At 36.2% G+C, this 22,622-nt stretch overlaps 1 protein-coding gene across 6 annotated transcripts in view; it reads left to right on the top strand.

Annotated features, from left to right (window-relative positions):
- The first annotated feature begins 5,784 nt into the window (after positions 1 to 5,784).
- Positions 5,785 to 22,622, top strand: part of LOC136274992 (uncharacterized) — a 91,812-nt gene continuing 74,974 nt past the window's right edge. For 3 of the 6 annotated variants that reach the window (XR_010713488.1, XR_010713486.1, XR_010713482.1), the window contains exons 1-2: positions 5,785 to 5,982; positions 15,651 to 15,713. The gene's annotated coding sequence lies outside the window, so the exon portion shown is untranslated. The remainder of the gene's footprint in view (positions 5,983 to 15,650; positions 15,714 to 22,622) is intronic. The other 3 variants (XR_010713487.1, XR_010713483.1, XR_010713484.1) reach the window with 2 other exon arrangements.

Raw genomic sequence — 22,622 nt, 5'->3', positions numbered from 1 at the left:
CTATCCAAGACATCTTCATTGATACCTTGTCAGGATTCACACGGAAAAATTTTCAGGAACGAAAACAGATTTCTTGAGGTCTTTCGCCGTTCGGAAGTCACTTGGAACACATCGCACAATTTTTCAACGTTACATGTAGCTTCTGAATTGTTTACAATGCACAGTCCCCATAAACGCAGTGTATTGAAACCTGATAAGCTAGAGGAGGCGTTTCAAAGGAGAAATCTTGGAAATGTTAACTGCTCGTGAATGAACATCGTTTAAACCTTGGGGTATCTTGACATCATCTTGGCCAGGGAGACATGGATCAACTCAACCATCTACGAGAGAGAGGTCCTGCCAGATAACTATGTTTTTGCTGCTAGGAAAGACCGTCCACACAGCTCTCATGGTGGAGTAGCCATTATTACCAAGGCTAATATAGATGCCTCAGAGATTGTGTTAGATACACCCACAGAAATGGTTGCTGCGTCAATCCCTTCTAAGGATAACAGCACACCCATCATTGTGTGCAGCATCTACAGACCCACAAACAATGATGTGGACTACACAAACAAAATGTGCGCCACACTTAGGGAGTTGCATCGAAATCATCTGGATCACACATTATGGATTGGCGGTGATGCAAATCTTCCCGATATCAACTGGGCATGTGATTCAGTTGAGGGACATAACTACCCAACTACCATCAGTCAACAGTTTATAGACATATTTAGTGATCTTGGATGTCAGCAAGTCATCGACTTCCCAACACGTGGTAGTAACATCCTTGACATCTTTGCCACAAATAGACCATCCCTTCTTCATAAGGCAAGACCACTTCCAGGACTTAGCGATCATGACATTGTATTAATTGACATCAACACTACGCCACATCGACGCCGTCCAGTGAGGAGACTTGTATATCTTTGGGCCAAAGCAGACACTGAGGCTATTAGTTCTGATCTGGCGGAGAATCTGGCCAAATTTCAACAACATGCCAACAACAATGCACCAGTAGATGTGATGTGGAATGACTTCAAGAAGATCTGCACTCATTCCATTAATGCACACGTACCATCAAAGTTCACTTCATGTCGATTCAACCAACCATGGTGTGATAGAAACATTCGGAGACTCAGTAGAAGGAAACGTCGTGCACATAGGAGGGCCCGCATAACAAACACCCAGAATGATTGGATAAAATATCGGGAGGCCCAGAGTACCAACAGAAAAGAGTGTAGAAAGTCATACCTCAAATATATTAACAACATGTTAGGCGAGGAGGGCCATTCAAACAAGAAGCTATACTCGTACATCAAGAGTAAGCGCTGTGACAGTTCAGGTGTCTCCCCCTTGCGGAATGAGGGTTTGCTTCACTCCAGTGCAAAGGAAAAGGCAGAGATTTTGAATCAACAGTTTTCATCTGTCTTCCATACGGAGTCACTTAGTAACCTGCCGGACATTGGCCAATCAACCTATCCAGGGGTAAATAACATCAAAGTCACAGAAAAAGGTGTCCTCAAACTATTGCAAAGCCTGAACCCAAACAAGGCTAGTGGACCAGACAACATATCAGCCAGATTTTTGAAAGCAATGGCAACATCAATGTCTCCTATACTAACCATTATATTCCAATCATCATTAGACCAAGGGAAAGTCCCAGATGATTGGAAGACTGCATATGTCACACCATTATTCAAGAAAGGAGACAAATCCAGAGCATCTAACTACCGTCCAGTGTCTCTCACATCTGTATGCTGTAAGACCTTGGAGCATATTGTCCATAGCCATGTCATCAATCACCTGGAGAGAAATAACATCCTCTCAGACCAGCAACATGGTTTTAGGAAGAGACGATCATGTGAAAGTCAACTGATAACAACTATCCATGATCTAGCAAGTAGCCTCGACCAACGCCTACAGGTAGATGCAGTCTTACTTGACTTCAGCAAAGCCTTTGATAAAGTCTCCCACCATCGACTAGCCCTCAAACTGGAGCACTATGGTGTGAGAGGACAGACCCTGGAGTGGATCAGTAGCTTCTTATCTGACAGAAGCCAACAAGTGGTTGTTGATGGAGAGATGTCATCAGCTGCTCCTGTAACATCTGGAGTACCCCAGGGCACAGTGCTTGGTCCACTACTGTTCCTGGTATACATCAATGACATACCATCCCGAGTCAAATCAACAACAAGGCTCTTTGCTGATGACTGCTTGCTGTACCGCAGGATAGTTAATGAGGAGGACACAATCACTCTTCAAGAAGACTTGAACCAACTACAAGTATGGGAGTCTGAGTGGCTGATGAGCTTCAACCCAGAGAAATGTGAAGTAATATGCATCACCAACAAAAGGCGTATAATCGAGGCCAATTATTCCATCTATGGCCAAACTTTGCAGTTCAACACCAAAGCAAAGTACCTGGGTGTTACCATCGACAACAAGCTCAACTGGGGACCACATATTAACAACATTACCAGGAAAGCCAACAACACCACTGCTTTCCTGAGTCGTAACCTATCTGGTTGCCCACGGTCCATCAAGGCAACCAGCTATAAGACCCTAGTGAGACCTCAGGTGGAATATGCCTCTACAGTATGGGATCATACCAACAAGACCCACATCAATGAGATAGAGGCGGTACAACGAAGAGCTGCACGATACATCATGGGCGACTATAGCAGGGAGAGCAGCGTAACATCCATGCTCAATCATCTCCATCTTGATACCCTGCAGTCCAGGCGGATAACATCACGAGCCACAATGATGTACAGGATTGTGAATGGATACATCGACATACCATCTAGTCATTTACATCCTGTAAACAGCTGTAATACTAGAGGACATACTATGAGGTTCCTACAACCATTTTGCCACTTAAAATGTTATCAGGACTCCTTCTTTCCAGCCGGAGTAGTAATCTGGAACTCACTTTTACCAGCCATAGTGACAGCTGATTCACTCGAGGCCTTCAAAGCCCGAATCAGCCCCAGATCCTACCCATTTTAATAATTGAAGAGTTTAACCAGATTTTAATGAGGCCTTCCTCAGCATGATTTTAACCTTTTAATCATGTGCGATAATGCCCAACCTTGGTGCCAGGCACATTACTGGAAGAAGAAGAAGAAGAAGAAGAAGAAGAAGAAGAAGAAGAAGAAGAAGAAGGTATTTACAAATATCGAGTAATTAAGCAAAATGTCAATCGAGGATATCTTAGGACAGAGTATAGTTATAGTAAATAATATTTTAACAGCTGGATTTCGTGTAAAAGTTGTGATTGCTGGTGTAGCTGTGTCTGCCAAGAATTTACAAATAATTAGACGTTACTGTCATACCGGGACGGCACCCGCTTCGATCCATTTCGTCGCAAGTCCTGTAAAGTAGTTGTTCCTCTGTTTCGTTGTTATTTTCTGTGACATAAAAAAATTAAGCATAATTCTTTAAAATAGCGTTAAGTTCATCTTCGTGCAACCTGGATGGGACACCAGTTCATCGCAGGTTAACTCCCAGCGTAAGCCGTACCCAATTTCAGCCGGGTGGACTGAGACAATTGTGTTTTGTCTATGTACACCACACGCAAAATCAAGTGACCACAGTTGGGGTTGAACCAGCGACCTTTTGGTTATACTGGCATTAAAAAAAATGTATTATACTTCAATATGATTATTCTATATAACGCGACGTCTGATTGGTTCTTGACAATCATGTGATCGGGCGACAAAACGTCGTGTCTCCCGGGGAATAAATATTATGTCTCACCTCTTCGGAAATCTGAGGGTTTTTTCATCCCAAAGATATTAAAAAAGCCAATATGAGCATACGATGTTGACAAATATGTTGAAATCAAAAAATATATAATCATTTAAATTCTCTTTATGCTACAAAAACTAATTTTACTATATTTGATTCGCATTTTTGAAAACAAAGATAAACAATCAAAATCGACATATGTTGTATCATCATTTGTTGTTCGGTATAATAAAACTTTAATTGCATGATTGTTCGGGAAATATGAAGTTTAATTTCCCCAGAAACATTATATTCAGTGGCGTAGCTACCATATATGCTTATATGCCTGAGCATGCACATCATTTGGGGGAAAAAGGAAGAAACTCAGTAAAAAAAATAAAGAAAGAAAAAAAAGAATTCAAGTATTATAGTCTGTCCCAAGTTTTTGCTTCCATCACTTTCTCGTTATTTTTAATAAAAATACATAAGCCTGTGAAAGAAATACAATTGAAATCGATAAAAGGGAATATACGATTACCCAAGATATCTTCATTAAACAATTATCGCTTTTCACTCATAAAATTTCACAGGAACGAAAACAATTTTCTTACGGAGATTTGTAATGGGAAATGTTTACATCTTTTCTCCATTCGGAATACACTCGGAATGCATCGCGCAATTTTTCAACATTATCATCCGGGCTTATTAATGGCTGATGCAATGCAAAATCTCCGTAGACTTTCAATTTTGGGATGTGTATTGAAACCTGAAGCGGTAGAGGGGGCGTTTCAAAACAGATAATCTGGACATTTTTCATATTAGTGGTTGAACGTAGTTTGAGCACAAAGGTATTTACTGTTATTGAAATATCAAGCAAAAAGTGGTGGAAGCAAAAACTCGGGACAAAGTATAAGGTCCATAGTTAGTTATCTCTTCAACGGTTTCCGTCACCCGGTCCTACTTTATCCGGAATCAATGCTAAACAAAGACGTCTTAAGTACCAAATATAGACACGCAATGTGGTTTTACAGTATCATGATTGTTAAATAACAGTACACAATGCATGTACCTTATAAAGCACATCATTTTAACCCCCCCCCCCCCCCAATAGAATATCACAGCTTTATTGAGATATTCATTAGCATAAACTAGGTGAAAATGAACTTTCAAAAGAATAAAAGCTTTGAGTGGGTCAAAAACAAGCGTAAAAAGTTTTTTCTTCTTTTAAAAAGCTTTTAATAAGTTTGTGATTTTATGCCTAAACTATAAACAAAACAATTTTACGTGCCTAAAAATGCTGATATAGTGAGCATTCCTTTCAATTTCTGTGATGATTGTTAAAGTTAAAAGTCGTCAGAATTCATGAGCTTCCGGGGCCTTCGCCCCCTGGGCCCCCACCAGGCTTCGTCCTGGACCCACTGGCATTTTAAGCATGCACTTCGATTCTGGTCTAGCTACGCCACTGATATTTCCCTCGGACAAAGCCCTCAGGAAATATGATTTTTCTACGGGGAATAAATCTTCATATTTTTCTCATCATCATGCAATAAATGTATAATGTTAACCTGCAAATACATCGTTATAAATCGTGATTATATAAACACGTAATGCATTTTAAAATAAATGAAGTAATCAAAGCAGTGTAATAAGGCAGTGAACTGGTCAATCAACTTGGGTTGCATTATATAACACTAAGTGTTGTATGATGAACATTATCTTTCTTTATGACCAATTTTTTAAGATTCTTGGAAATGTATATATATATATATTCGCCTTGTGAAACAACTTGTGTCTCAGGGGACGATAAATCGTCATCATAGCCAGTAAATATGTATTTTATTATTATACCTCTGTGAATATTTTCAATGTAAAATAACAACGAATAAGTTCAATAGTCATGCTTTATTGTATCTAAGGCTGAATTTGGAGCGTTACAAAGATCTGATTTTTATCCGCATATATATGAAAACGTAGATCCACCACCCCACGTGACCAACTCCATATTCTCATATGTACCGACCTTTACTATATTCACCCCTTCACTATAGGTTAAATTTTCCTTTTTCTGGTGTCGTTATTTTCGGCAGGATATTCATTATCTGGGACAGAAAAGACTTGGGGTCGAAATTGTTCGACGCCGAAAAGACCAAACATGTGTACTGAAGCAGAACAGACGACATTATCGGACATTTTGGAAAGAGGAAAGGGAAGGGCGTTTTTATCCAATTAGGCTAGATAGTTTAAATGGTGTCCGTCTAAGAAAAGAAATATGTAAGTGTTTTTTAATGATGTGATTTGTTTTGCATTACTGCAGTAGGCCTATTATTCCCTAGTATTACTTGTACAGTTATACTTTAAATACCAGTGCATTAACCATGCCACGGGAAATTTCTAATTTTGCCTGTACTTGAGCGGTATCACACGGCATTGAACCAATGAACATTTTCTTTATGTAATGTTGTACATGAATCAACATTTTCTTTATGTGATATTGTACAGGAATCAAACTTGGGACCACAGGGGCTTGGTTGTTGGATAGTCAAGTTCTTAATTATTTGTTCCCGAAGAAAAAATTGATGAAGATTTGTAATCTTAGATGCATTTCTGTGTATTGCATTAAATAAATACACTGACCCCCCCCCCCCGTTTCAGTCATGTTAAAAAAGTGTATTCAATGTACTTTAAAAAAGTAAAGGAAGGACACTCGCCATCTTGGATTTATAGGGGCTCCTCGTTTCAAGCTATGTTTTAAACAAGTTCTTCCGTTTCTCCAACGATTTCTGACGAGATCTAAGTTGTAAAATGTAAAAATTACTTATTCCTATTGTCTGACTACATCTGTACGCTGCATAATAAACACATCGTACCGAAATGTACTAGATACTCGCCAAACTTATCGAAAGCAAAATACACATGTAAGTGTACACATGTAAGTGTACTTGGGTAGTTTATACCATACGTCTGACACAACATCTGCTTGTACCTTGGATCTGATAACTTTGTTGAAACATTTACAAAGAAACGTGCACGCAGTTATGGTTTGTATAAATAATTCGAAAAAAACTAACTTCGGAAACAAATTGTGTGAAAAAAAATTAGACTTGGAATTCATCAAGTATCTCCTAGGTCATTATTGCTCCACATTTTACATTGACACAAATCTTAATATGAAAGAAATAAATATATTTATCCGAGCCTCTTGGTTTTGTTTTTTTGTTGTTGTTTTTTTGCATGAAATATTAAAATTTCGCTTTTTTTAGTATCTGTTGTATGGTTGTTCGATGCTTGCTTAATACTGTCCAATCCATGGTTAAATAGCGCATTACTGCATTAATTCGCTATATTTTCTACTTGTAAACAAATTCACTGATTTTCGTTCAATGATATAGCAAGAGGAAACCAGAAAATGTAATAAAAATATATTTATACTCGGGCCATAATTGACGCTTGATCAAAATAGAAATTCCAAGGGTGTTCGAAACATGGTTAAATCCCCGTAGATATCGATAACAAAATAGTTCTGTTGAGTTAATAATTTTGAATGAACATATCCAAACGGTGTATGCTTCATCAAATATATCTTTCAAATAAAACATTTTAGCAAGTTTTGCTGTGTGATTTTGTCACGTATCAAGATTAATATGCCTGAATACTTTACAGTTCTCTCTCTCTCTCTCTCTCTCTCTCTCTCTCTCTCTCTCTCTCTCTCTCACTCTCTCTCTCTCTCTCACGCAAACACAATTGACAAGTTTCTATCTTTTTATCTATCTAAAGAATATATATCTATCTATCTATATATTTATCTATCTATCTTCCTTTCTACTGTTTATCATCCGTCTGCGCATGTGCATAAACTCGTTGTCAAGGACGTACGTCTGGCCTTAACTTAGTCCGATAATAGTGTTTACGACTAGGCGTACGCCTCTTAGTGAAACGCAGTTTACGCCGGACTAAATTTTGGCGTACGCCCTAAGGCCTAACTTAAGTTTCGTCGTATCTTACGCCTTTTAGTGAAATAGGCCCCTGAGCTTTTATATACACACTATCACACATACATGGTAGTACTGAGCCTTTATATACACACTATCACACATACATGGTAGTACTGAGCCTTTATATACACATTATCACACCTACATGGCAGTACTGAGCCTTTATATACACACTATCACACATACATGGTAGTACTGAGCCTTTATATACACACTATCACACGAACATGGCAGTACATGTACTAAGCTTTTATGTACACACTATCACACATACATGGCAGTACTGAACGTACTTATACACACTATCACACATACATGGCAGTACTAAACCTTTATATACACACTATCACACATACATGGCAGTACTGATCTTTTATACACAATATCACACATACATGGCAGTACTCAGCCTTAATATACACACTATCACACATACATGGCAGTACTGAACCTATATATACACCCTATCACACATGCATGGCAGTACTAAGCCTTTATATACACACTATCCATTTACACGGTTGTACTAAGCCATTATATACACACTATCACACATACATGGCAGTACCGAACCTTTATATACACACTATCACACATACATGGCAGTACTTAGTCATTATATACACATTATCACACATACATGGCAGTACTGAGCTTTTATATACACACTATCACACGTACATGGTAGTGCTAACCTTTTATATACACACTATCACACATACATGGCAGTGCTAAGCCTTTATATACCAACTATTACACATACAGGGTAGTACTAAGCCTTTATATACACACTATCACACATACATGGCAGTACTGAGCTTTTATAAACACATTATCACACATACATGGCAGTGCTAAGCCTTTATATACCAACTATCACACATACAGGGTAGTACTAAGCCTTTATATACACACTATCACACATACATGGCAGTACTAAGCCTTTATATACACACTATCCATATACATGGTAGTACTAAGCCATTATATACACACTATCACACATACAAAAGTAACACATGTACATGGATATATTATTAATAAACATATGTAGTACTAAGCCTTTATATACACACTATCACACGAACATGGCAGTACATGTACTAAGCTTTTATGTACACACTATCACACATACATGGCAGTACTAAACCTATATATACACACTATCACACATACATGGCAGTACTAAACCTTTATATACACACTATCACACATACATGGCAGTACTGAGCTTTTATATACACACTATCACACATACATGGCAGTACTCAGCCTTAATATACACACTATCACACATACATGGCAGTACTGAACCTTTATATACACACTATCACACACATGGCAGTACTGAACCTTTATATACACACTATCACACATACATGGCAGTACTGAGCTTTTATATACACACTATCACACATACATGGCAGTGTTAAGCCTTTATATACCAACTATCACACATACAGGGTAGTACTAAGCCTTTATATACACACTATCACACATACATGGCAGTACTTAGTCATTATATACACATTATCACACATACATGGCAGTACTGAGCTTTTATATACACACTATCACACGTACATGGTAGTGCTAAGCCATTATATACCAACTATCACACATACAGGGTAGTATTAAGCCTTTATATACACACTATCACAGTAAACATGGCAGTACTGAGCTTTTATATACACACTATCAATATACATGGTAGTACTAAGCCATTATATACACACTATCACACATACATGGCAGTACTGAACCTTTATATACACACTATCACACATACATGGCAGTACTTTGTCATTATATACACATTATCACACATACATGGCAGTACTGAGCTTTTATATACACACTATCACACGTACATGGTAGTGCTAAGCCATTATATACCAACTATCACGCATACAGTGTACTAAGCCTTTATATACACACTATCACACATACATGGCAGTACTGAGCTTTTATATACACACTATCACACATACATGGCAGTGTTAAGCCATTATATACCAACTATCACAAATACAGGGTAGTACTAAGCCTTTATATACACACTATCACACATACATGGCAGTACTAAGCCTTTATATACACACTATCCATATACATGGTAGTACTAAGCCATTATATACACACTATCACACATACATGGCAGTACTGAATCTTTATATACACACTATCACACATACATGGCAGTACTTAGTCATTATATACATATTATCACACATACATGGCATTACTGAGCTTTTATATACACACTATCACACGTACATGGTAGTGCTAAGCCATTATATACCAACTATCACGCATACAGGGTAGTACTAAGCTTTTATATACACACTATCACACATACATGGCAGTACTGAGCTTTTATATACACACTATCACACATACATGGCAGTGTTAAGCCTTTATATACCAACTATCACACATACAGGGTAGTACTAAGCCTTTATATACACACTATCACACATACATGGCAGTACTAAGCCTTTATATACACGCTATCCTTATACATGGTAGTACTAAGCCATTATATACACACTATCACACATACATGGCAGTACTGAACCTTTATATACCAACTATCACGCATACAGGGTAGTACTAAGCCTTTATATACACACTATCACACATACATGGCAGTACTGAGCTTTTATATACACACTATCACACATACATGGCAGTGCTAAGCCTTTATATACCAACTATCACACATACAGGGTAGTACTAAGCCTTTATATACACATTATCACACATACATGGCAGTACTAAGCCTTTATATACACGCTATCCATATTCATGGTAGTACTAAGCCATTATATACACACTATCACACATACATGGCAGTACTGAACCTTTATATACACACTATCACACATACATGGCAGTACTTAGTCATTATATACACATTATCACACATACATGGCAGTACTGAGCTTTTATATACACACTATCACACGTACATGGTAGTGCTAAGCCATTACATACACACTATCACGCATACATGGTAGTACTAAGCCTTTATATACACACTTCACACATACATGGCAGTACTGAGCTTTTATATACACACTATCACACATACATGGCAGTACTCAGCCTTAATATACCCACTATCACACATACATGGCAGTACTGAACCTTTATATACACACTATCCATATACATGGTAGTACTAAGCCATTATATACACACTATAACACATACATGGCAGTACTGAACCTTTATATACACATTATCACACATACATGGCAGTACTTAGTCATTATATACACATTATCACACGTACATGGCAGTACTGAGCCTTTATATACACCCTATCACACATACATGGCAGTACTGAGCCTTTATATACACACTATCACACATACATGGCAGTACTGAGCCTTTATATACACCCTATCACACATACATGGCAGTACTGAGCCTTTATATACACCCTATCACACATACATGGCAGTACTGAGCCTTTATATACACACTATCACACATACATGGCAGTACTGAGCTTTTATATACACACTATCACACATACATGGCAGTACTCAGCCTTAATATACACACTATCACACATACATGGCAGTACTGGACCTTTATATACACACTATCACACATACATGGCAGTACTTAGTCATTATATACACATTATCACACATACATGGCAGTACTGAGCTTTTATATACACACTATCACACGTACATGGTAGTGTTAAGCCATTATATACACACTATCACACATACATGGCAGTACTGAACCTTTATATACACACTATCACACACATGGCAGTACTGAGCCTTTATATACACACCATCACACATACATAGCAGTACTGAACTTTTATATACACACTATCACACATACATGGTAGTACTAAGCCATTATATACACACTATCACACATAGAGGGTAGTACATGTACTAAGCCTTTATATACACACCCTATCACACATTCATGGTAGTACTTAGCCTTTGTATACACACTATCACACATACATGGTAGTACTAAGCCTTTATATACACACTATCACACATACATGGCAGTACTTAGTCATTATATACACATTATCACACATACATGGCAGTACTGAGCTTTTATATACACACTATCACACGTACATGGTAGTGCTAAGCCATTATATACCAACTATCACGCATACAGTGTACTAAGCCTTTATATACACACTATCACACATACATGGCAGTACTGAGCTTTTATATACACACTATCACACATACATGGCAGTGTTAAGCCATTATATACCAACTATCACAAATACAGGGTAGTACTAAGCCTTTATATACACACTATCACACATACATGGCAGTACTAAGCCTTTATATACACACTATCCATTTACACGGTTGTACTAAGCCATTATATACACACTATCACACATACATGGCAGTACCGAACCTTTATATACACACTATCACACATACATGGCAGTACTTAGTCATTATATACACATTATCACACATACATGGCAGTACTGAGCTTTTATATACACACTATCACACGTACATGGTAGTGCTAACCTTTTATATACACACTATCACACATACATGGCAGTGCTAAGCCTTTATATACCAACTATTACACATACAGGGTAGTACTAAGCCTTTATATACACACTATCACACATACATGGCAGTACTGAGCTTTTATAAACACATTATCACACATATATGGCAGTGCTAAGCCTTTATATACCAACTATCACACATACAGGGTAGTACTAAGCCTTTATATACACACTATCACACATACATGGCAGTACTAAGCCTTTATATACACACTATCCATATACATGGTAGTACTAAGCCATTATATACACACTATCACACATACAAAAGTAACACATGTACATGGATATATTATTAATAAACATATGTAGTACTAAGCCTTTATATACACACTATCACACGAACATGGCAGTACATGTACTAAGCTTTTATGTACACACTATCACACATACATGGCAGTACTAAACCTATATATACACACTATCACACATACATGGCAGTACTAAACCTTTATATACACACTATCACACATACATGGCAGTACTGAGCTTTTATATACACACTATCACACATACATGGCAGTACTCAGCCTTAATATACACACTATCACACATACATGGCAGTACTGAACCTATATATACACACTATCACACATACATGGCAGTACTAAACCTTTATATACACACTATCACACATACATGGCAGTACTGAGCTTTTATATACACACAATCACACATACATGGCAGTACTAAGCCTTTATATACACACTATCACACATACATGGCAGTACTAAACCTTTATATACACACTATCACACATACATGGCAGTACTAAACCTTTATATACACACTATCACACATACATGGCAGTACTGAGCTTTTATATACACACAATCACACATACATGGCAGTACTGAACCTTTATATACACACTATCACACACATGGCAGTACTGAACCTTTATATACACACTATCACACATACATGGCAGTACTGAGCTTTTATATACACACTATCACACATACATGGCAGTGTTAAGCCTTTATATACCAACTATCACACATACAGGGTAGTACTAAGCCTTTATATACACACTATCACACATACATGGCAGTACTTAGTCATTATATACACATTATCACACATACATGGCAGTACTGAGCTTTTATATACACACTATCACACGTACATGGTAGTGCTAAGCCATTATATACCAACTATCACACATACAGGGTAGTATTAAGCCTTTATATACACACTATCACAGTAAACATGGCAGTACTGAGCTTTTATATACACACTATCAATATACATGGTAGTACTAAGCCATTATATACACACTATCACACATACATGGCAGTACTGAATCTTTATATACACACTATCACACATACATGGCAGTACTTAGTCATTATATACATATTATCACACATACATGGCATTACTGAGCTTTTATATACACACTATCACACGTACATGGTAGTGCTAAGCCATTATATACCAACTATCACGCATACAGGGTAGTACTAAGCTTTTATATACACACTATCACACATACATGGCAGTACTGAGCTTTTATATACACACTATCACACATACATGGCAGTGTTAAGCCTTTATATACCAACTATCACACATACAGGGTAGTACTAAGCCTTTATATACACACTATCACACATACATGGCAGTACTAAGCCTTTATATACACGCTATCCTTATACATGGTAGTACTAAGCCATTATATACACACTATCACACATACATGGCAGTACTGAACCTTTATATACCAACTATCACGCATACAGGGTAGTACTAAGCCTTTATATACACACTATCACACATACATGGCAGTACTGAGCTTTTATATACACACTATCACACATACATGGCAGTGCTAAGCCTTTATATACCAACTATCACACATACAGGGTAGTACTAAGCCTTTATATACACATTATCACACATACATGGCAGTACTAAGCCTTTATATACACGCTATCCATATTCATGGTAGTACTAAGCCATTATATACACACTATCACACATACATGGCAGTACTGAACCTTTATATACACACTATCACACATACATGGCAGTACTTAGTCATTATATACACATTATCACACATACATGGCAGTACTGAGCTTTTATATACACACTATCACACGTACATGGTAGTGCTAAGCCATTACATACACACTATCACGCATACATGGTAGTACTAAGCCTTTATATACACACTTCACACATACATGGCAGTACTGAGCTTTTATATACACACTATCACACATACATGGCAGTACTCAGCCTTAATATACCCACTATCACACATACATGGCAGTACTGAACCTTTATATACACACTATCCATATACATGGTAGTACTAAGCCATTATATACACACTATAACACATACATGGCAGTACTGAACCTTTATATACACATTATCACACATACATGGCAGTACTTAGTCATTATATACACATTATCACACGTACATGGCAGTACTGAGCCTTTATATACACCCTATCACACATACATGGCAGTACTGAGCCTTTATATACACACTATCACACATACATGGCAGTACTGAGCCTTTATATACACCCTATCACACATACATGGCAGTACTGAGCCTTTATATACACCCTATCACACATACATGGCAGTACTGAGCCTTTATATACACACTATCACACATACATGGCAGTACTGAGCTTTTATATACACACTATCACACATACATGGCAGTACTCAGCCTTAATATACACACTATCACACATACATGGCAGTACTGGACCTTTATATACACACTATCACACATACATGGCAGTACTTAGTCATTATATACACATTATCACACATACATGGCAGTACTGAGCTTTTATATACACACTATCACACGTACATGGTAGTGTTAAGCCATTATATACACACTATCACACATACATGGCAGTACTGAACCTTTATATACACACTATCACACACATGGCAGTACTGAGCCTTTATATACACACCATCACACATACATAGCAGTACTGAACTTTTATATACACACTATCACACATACATGGTAGTACTAAGCCATTATATACACACTATCACACATAGAGGGTAGTACATGTACTAAGCCTTTATATACACACCCTATCACACATTCATGGTAGTACTTAGCCTTTGTATACACACTATCACACATGCATGGTAGTACTAAGCCTTTATATACACACTATCACACGTACATGGCAGTACATGTACTGAGCTTTTATATACACACTATCACACATACAAGAGTAACACATGTACATGGATATATTATTAATAAACATATTGTGCTAAGTGTCCATTAAATGTGAATGCATAAAGGAAATGCTCAACAAATCACCATATCTTAAAATTGGGGGTTTTTTTATTCAGGCACAAATAATGGCCAGTGGAAGTGAATGCTTGACAGCCATCTACAATTAGTGAAAAAGTAAGGTAGGTAAATGAAAATTAATGTGAAATATATTCTGTCTATGCAGTACTGAGCCTTTATATACACACTATCACACATCATACAAGAGTACAAACGTGTACATGTTGGTGGCAGGGGACAGTTTTTGATACAATTCATTGTAGCCAAGGGATGCATGTCTTCGGAACTCTGTAACTAGAATTTCCTCAGGTCCCATTTAGCACAAATACCTTTAATTCACTCTTTATAAGGCAAATTACCAATTTCTGAGAAAAATTACTAGTCAAAACCTGTAAAATTTTCTACATACTGGTTTTTATGGGATTTTGACCCATTCATATTTTGCTAATTTTTCATGATTTTTCAGCTTTTTAGACCCCCCCCCCCCCAGCTAATTCCCTGCAGAGGGTTGACCTTCTGTACCGCGTGCATGTTGCACCACCACATGTCAGAAACTTACCGGTGTATAGTTTACAATATCCCTCCACCTACTTTTCGTTTTTTTTTTACATGTACCTCCTGTCTGTAACTTGCAATTTCTCTGTGTAAAGTCAACACAACAGTCATAGCCGCAGGTTTTGCATTTTACTTCTGAATATCATGTACCTAACATATGGGGCTTACATATTGCATATAAATTTCAACAAGAGACACCCCTCTAACTAATGGTAATTATTAAAAAAAACATTTCATGAATTTTAGCCACACTCATAAGCCTTCAAGTACAGCAACTCTCAATTTTACAAAAATATTGACGGGTACTTTATCCCAAACTGTCCCTTGCTACCTGTATATTGATGTAATTAATTAACATCCTGTGATAATTATCCACTAAATGTGATTGCATAAAAGAATTGTTCAACAAATCACCTAGATAGAATGTTCTATCGTTAAAACGACATGTCCTATGGACCCGGTTTAACCTGACGGTGTGACCTGAGCGTAGCCTGGTCACAGTAAGATTATTCATTCTACATTACAGAGATCCTAAGGAATTGTAGCCCTCTCCAGTAAACATCAGAAATATAAATTCGGAGAGAGCTACATAATTGCAGCGAGCCATGGTGGACATAATGAAATAAATACACAAGTTGAGATCAAATTACACAGGGAAAAACGGTTGTACCGGTGCATCAGTGGCTCGAACCCCTTTACCTTTATGTAACAGGTCTCTGTAGAGCAACTAAATTAGTTCGTTGTAGTTGAGTGTTAATAACTAACATTTAACAATGACATTACATGACCAATTTGATTTGTCTATATAAAATTCAGGTTTATAGAACAAGCTTAAAAATGGCGGATAATTTGGAGTTATTGAACATTGCTAAGGATCGGAGATCATTTCAAAATTATTTTAGCTACATTTATTTAAATGTCCCATATACATGCTTACGTTGATTTTCATTTTAAATACTTTTTCTAGTTGAAAACAAAATTTTAACAAACACGCATTAATTTGAACAAGTTTAACCCCATGCAACTGAAATTCCATTTTTGAAGATTTTTTGTGTTTGTGTGTGTAGCTCTAGCTTAGGAATAGAAATAAGAAGATAATCCATGAATATATATTCATCAAGTGTATGAATACTTGTTTTGGTCAAAGTTACAGTTCATGTTTTATATGTTTTAACCTAATAATCTGGAATATATTAGTTAACAGATCAATTGTAATTTTTCTGAATTTTGTCAAATTGTTAAAAAAATCGATTCCATTTTTCCAATTAATAAAAAATAATGAAAGCATTTGATTTCTGTACAAAAAAAGCTATTACATTTCTTAAAGTTTACATGTGATGAACATTAATTTGAACACTAATCAAGTGAAGCATTAATGTTTATTAAATACATAGCATGTGATATTCTGTTAACCTTTTAGATTTTATCCTCATCCAAGGTAGTAACAACTTGTCCAGTTATTGAAAACCAACAAATAATTGTGGTATAGTATGTACTTTTATTCAATTATGAAACATTAATAACTTAAACAGACAATCAATCATTAATATACCCATGCTCCAAAGGAATAGCCATTAGGAGGTATACTGTTTTACCCTTGTGTGTCCGTCCGCCCCTCCGTCTGTCTGTCCGTTACAAAAATTCTGTCGCATTTATCTCAGGAACTATTCATTACAGATGCTTGAAATTTTAAATGTTGACCTCTTGTAACTTCGGGTAATTGCTGTGCATGTGTAATCCATTAACAGTTATCTTCTTCTTGAAAACTACATGGTCAAAGTTTACATGTAATGAATATTAATTTGGACACGTATCAAGTGATGCATTAATATTTATTTGAATATAATGTGCTTACTTTTTAAGCTTTATCTTCATTCAAGGAAGTAACAACTGGTCCAGTTATGGAAAACAAACACTTAGTCGTGGTATAGTATGTACATTTATTTTATTACGAAACATCAGTAATTTGTACAGCTAATCTCTCATTATTCTTTCAACACTGGTATTAATCTTGTGAATTGATTAATATATGTTTACATTACGTACAAAACTCTAAGTAAATTAAAGTGAACCTTCTTTAAAACTACCTGATCAGTTTTAAGGCGGAAATGTTGATCATTTTAATCACATTTTATTGAGGTAATCTCTATGTATTCGTTCAATGATAGAATAAATTGATGATTTGATAACTAGAGTTTATGTTTACATACGAATGTGAAGGTTGACTCAGCTAAGTGTCGTTGGTACTACTACATTACATCAAACAGTCTAACTGGTCAAACAGAGTGACAAGGGGAACAACTCAATCTCTTTTGTTGCCAGTTTTAATATGAACAGAGTTATTCCCCTGTTCATCTTTTCCTAAATCATTGCACTCATGTTTGATAAAGATAGCAATGTACAGAGTAACTTTATCCATACCTAGTCAGAATATAAGTAAAATGCAGAACATCCTAACGATATTGATCCAATACTACTGTAACATTCTTTGAATAAATGCGTGTACCTGAAATGATTGATTGAGACACTGCCAGCCAGACACATTAAACACATGATGATGATTGTTCAGAAGTCAATTTCTCTCACAAGATAACCCTACTTAATTTTTTTCTTATCATCAACTTTAAACAGAATTGATTATCAATCTCGTGTTTTAGTATCCAATAATTATCAATGGTTAATCATGTAGCGGAATGGGTTAAATAATGACGGACCAAACAGGGATTCGACCACAGGGTCCTCTGAATTTTTAGTCCCCTCTACCAACTGAGCTATCTGGCACCGGCATTCCAACTGGTGTTGGGTCTGGCCGTCAAGTTTTATGATTTTTACCCATAATTGTTTTAAGGTGGCTCACTACACCGTGAAATATTTTCTCAAATCAGCAGAAAATCACTTGATTAAGATAGATTTCATAATGGATGAGAAGTATTTTAGTCCAATGTGCAAAAAAAATGTGCAATTTTGGATGAAAAATTACATTTTCAAAAATTAAATTCAGTAAACATGAACAAAAGCTCCAGGCGGATTCGAACTCATGATCTGCGGTTCAGAAGCCCAATACTTTAACCACTGAGCTACATGTACAACGTTATACAACCTAAGCGAACGATAAAAACAGTTTGACAAAACGTTTAAATCTCCATCTTGTGACGCAGTGTCTTAAAAAGTATAAGTCTAGGTGTAGTGAGGTACCTTAAGTAGCCGAACAGCTCAATCCTTAACTGTGTCTGTTAACATCATTTTTGGTATTTGTTTTTTACATGTATGTTCTCCTGCTTGTCTTTTAGATTAATGTAATACATGTACTGTTGTGTAGAACTGTGTGGTCTCTTTTTAGGTCTATAGAGTATGGTTTTTAAAGATACAGCATACAAGAGAAAGAAAAGAGGAATTGTACACGGTATAGTATTCATGAATATTCTAAACTGTTCATAAGGCAGCTAACCTGTTCCTTTCTTTGTTACTCAGGTGACCTATTGCTATCGTAAGTTCGTTGTTGTGTGTCATTCATAGACATTATAGTATACAGCTCTTAAATGGGTATGCGGGCAGTAGTCATTTTGTTAGCCCTATGGTAAAAACTGTTTCTAGAGAGCATAGCAATTTCTTTCCAAGATATTAACAATATAAGAATTGCCCTCATTCCCATTTGGTGTTTGTTTTCTCAAACAAGGGAAAAAACCCTTGTGATAATGTCAGGGCTGATATACTGTTAAATTGTCTGCCCAGGGGGACTGTTAGTCAAATAATCAGCCAGGGTTTGTAGAATAGCAAAGCATGGGCCATAAGACAGCAGTCAAATGACCTCATATATAATTTGATTTGTTCATGTAATGCATACATTTGAAAATTAGGTGTGAATTGTGTATTGATTACAATTATAGTCTGTTCTCTAACTGAACTGCACTGCACCTAAACTTTTTAATGCATCGTAACAAGTAGGACTTACAGAATGCCACAGTTATGGGCTATAATTACAATATTGAATAGGATCAACCCAAAGGCGAATCCTATGTCAACCCTCTTCTCTTTAATGGACCTAAAACTTAATAACCGTTACGGTAATCAATTTTAAATCCAAAACTGCATGATCCAATTTATTGATTTGGTATTTCTTTTTTAAAAATGAATATTTTAAAGAGACAGAGACCCACAGAGAGGAAACAGAGAGAGAGAGAGAGAGAGAGAGAGAGAGAGAGAGAGAGAGAGAGAGAGAGAGCAAAATGAAGTACATCTGTTGAGGTGAGAAAGTGAGATATATAGAGAAAAGAAAATAAGAGAGCAGAAAAATCTCTGAGAGAGAGAGAGAGAGAGAGAGAGAGAGCAAAAAACATAGGCAGACAAAGTCTAAGAGAGAGACAGCAGGAGTAGATAAGTCAGAGAAAGAGTGAGAGAGAGAGAGAGAGAGGGAGAGAGAGAAAAAGCGAGCGAGAGCGAGATTTAAAAGAAATAAATTGTACATATAATAATATTAAGTCGAAAAAGTCCGAGAGAAGTTATTAGTATAAGTTGAGAAGATAAAGTCTAAGAGAGAGAAAGAGAGAGAGAGAGATAGTACATGTTGTAACGGGATGAGCGGAGACACTCCAAACAAGAACAAGATTTAACAAAAAAAAATCACAAACGCTCCCACGCCTTTTACGGACCTAGAAAAATACATGAGAATTTACAATGAAAAAATACACGAAAAATCACTGTATAACTTGATTTAAAAACCAACTCTACACTTTTACTTATATTAACTTTCTCGACAAATTATCCTCCTCTGGGGCTGTAGTCCCGGACCAAGTTATGGACATATCAAACTAAAAAATAATCACTGTCATCGACATTCAGATCATCATCATCATTCATCATTCATCATCATCATCAACATCGACACATCGTCATCATCACCTGCTTCATCATCTACATCATCTTTATTGAAATACTCCACCACAACAATACAACACTACAATATGTTTACAATACCATAACACCACAATATTATCTTTGATCTGTATATCATCAGTGGCATCTGTATAATTATGAATATATTATATCTAAAGGCGACATTTAAAATCAGTCTAGGTATACTGGCATTATATTTTCACTAAGTAACTTGTTTATAATAGTATTTACAAATGGCGGTAAACAAATGACGTCAGACTTCTGGTAACTAACTTCCACCCAACCATTTAATTGAAAAAGTTACATAAAAAAACGTACTTTAAACAAGTAATAGCTTTCCAAAAAGCTTGCCTGACTAAACAAAATTATTCAATTGAAGCATGCATGTATCAATTAGGCTATCCTATTAGAAATACATTTCAATTTTCGCTGCTGATCATACATTCATAAACGTAATGTGCAAGTTTAAGATGAAATTTCATTCTTTTCCTCGCTTAAGTGCAGGAATGCATAAATGTATGTCACTTGTCCTTAAATTATTTCATTAATGCAAATTATTTTAAGAATGTAATTATATCAATCAATTGCATGTTAGCTTGAAGGCGGAAGACAAAACAGTTAAATTTTTAATTTTGTTTGTCATATTAAGATGTGAAATCAACTGAAACTCTTTTTGTTTTAAATTTCCAACCATAGGATATACGAAAGGATATTCCAGAATGTAGCATTGTTTTTTAAAAGTTTGTGGGGGCAGCTTTATCCAGAACATCCTGACTAGCAATAAGAAAAAGGTTGAATTCTCAAAATCATGAAAAAAAATCCTTATTGTAACTTCAATTGAATTGAATTAGAATTCATGAAGTATTTTCAGTTTTATATATTACATTTTCTAATAAAAGTGAAAGGGGGGGGTTGCAAATCCATACATATGTAAAGCCCCCCCCCCCTGCACCTTCTAATGCTGCGTGCATGTAATTTTTGTGATCCATGGGGAGGGGTTAGATGATTTTTTTGACATATGTTTTGTAACAACAATATATATTATTATACTTTGGATCGAATGTTTTTGAAGAAATGAATCAAATTAAAACACACCTTTGTCTGGTAATTGTTTATGTACTGTTACATGTAGTAAGGCATGCCAGTTATGTACCCTTTTGAAGATGAATTAAATCACCCAAATATAATTAAAAAATCGGGTCATACCCCCCTTTGGCGATTCGGTTTCCCCAATAAAGTCAATCATCCAGCTATGTGAATATATATTTGTTTTAATCAAAACTGACGATTCTTTGGCAATGATCATAAACCAACACCAATTATTTCTTACATGTACCTTGATATACAATGTAACAACTTGTTATGTTGAACCCCCTCCCCTTCCACCGTTCAAATATGGCTAATCTATTATTTAATCAGGATTAACATGTAAATGGTGAACAACCCTTTCACTTGAAAACTCGCTGTTGCTTATTACATCCCATATAACATTTTCATCAATAATGAATGTAAATGCTGACACATTAAACATGCATCGGTTAATCTTTTCATCTTGATATTGATTCATTTGCTTGCTCCCACTG

The sequence above is a fragment of the Magallana gigas genome, chromosome 4 (genome assembly GCF_963853765.1).
Source record: "Magallana gigas chromosome 4, xbMagGiga1.1, whole genome shotgun sequence".
Lineage (NCBI taxonomy): Eukaryota > Metazoa > Mollusca > Bivalvia > Ostreida > Ostreidae > Magallana > Magallana gigas.
The sequence above is the reverse complement of the archived record's forward strand: the minus strand, read 5'-3'. Positions and strand labels throughout refer to the sequence as shown.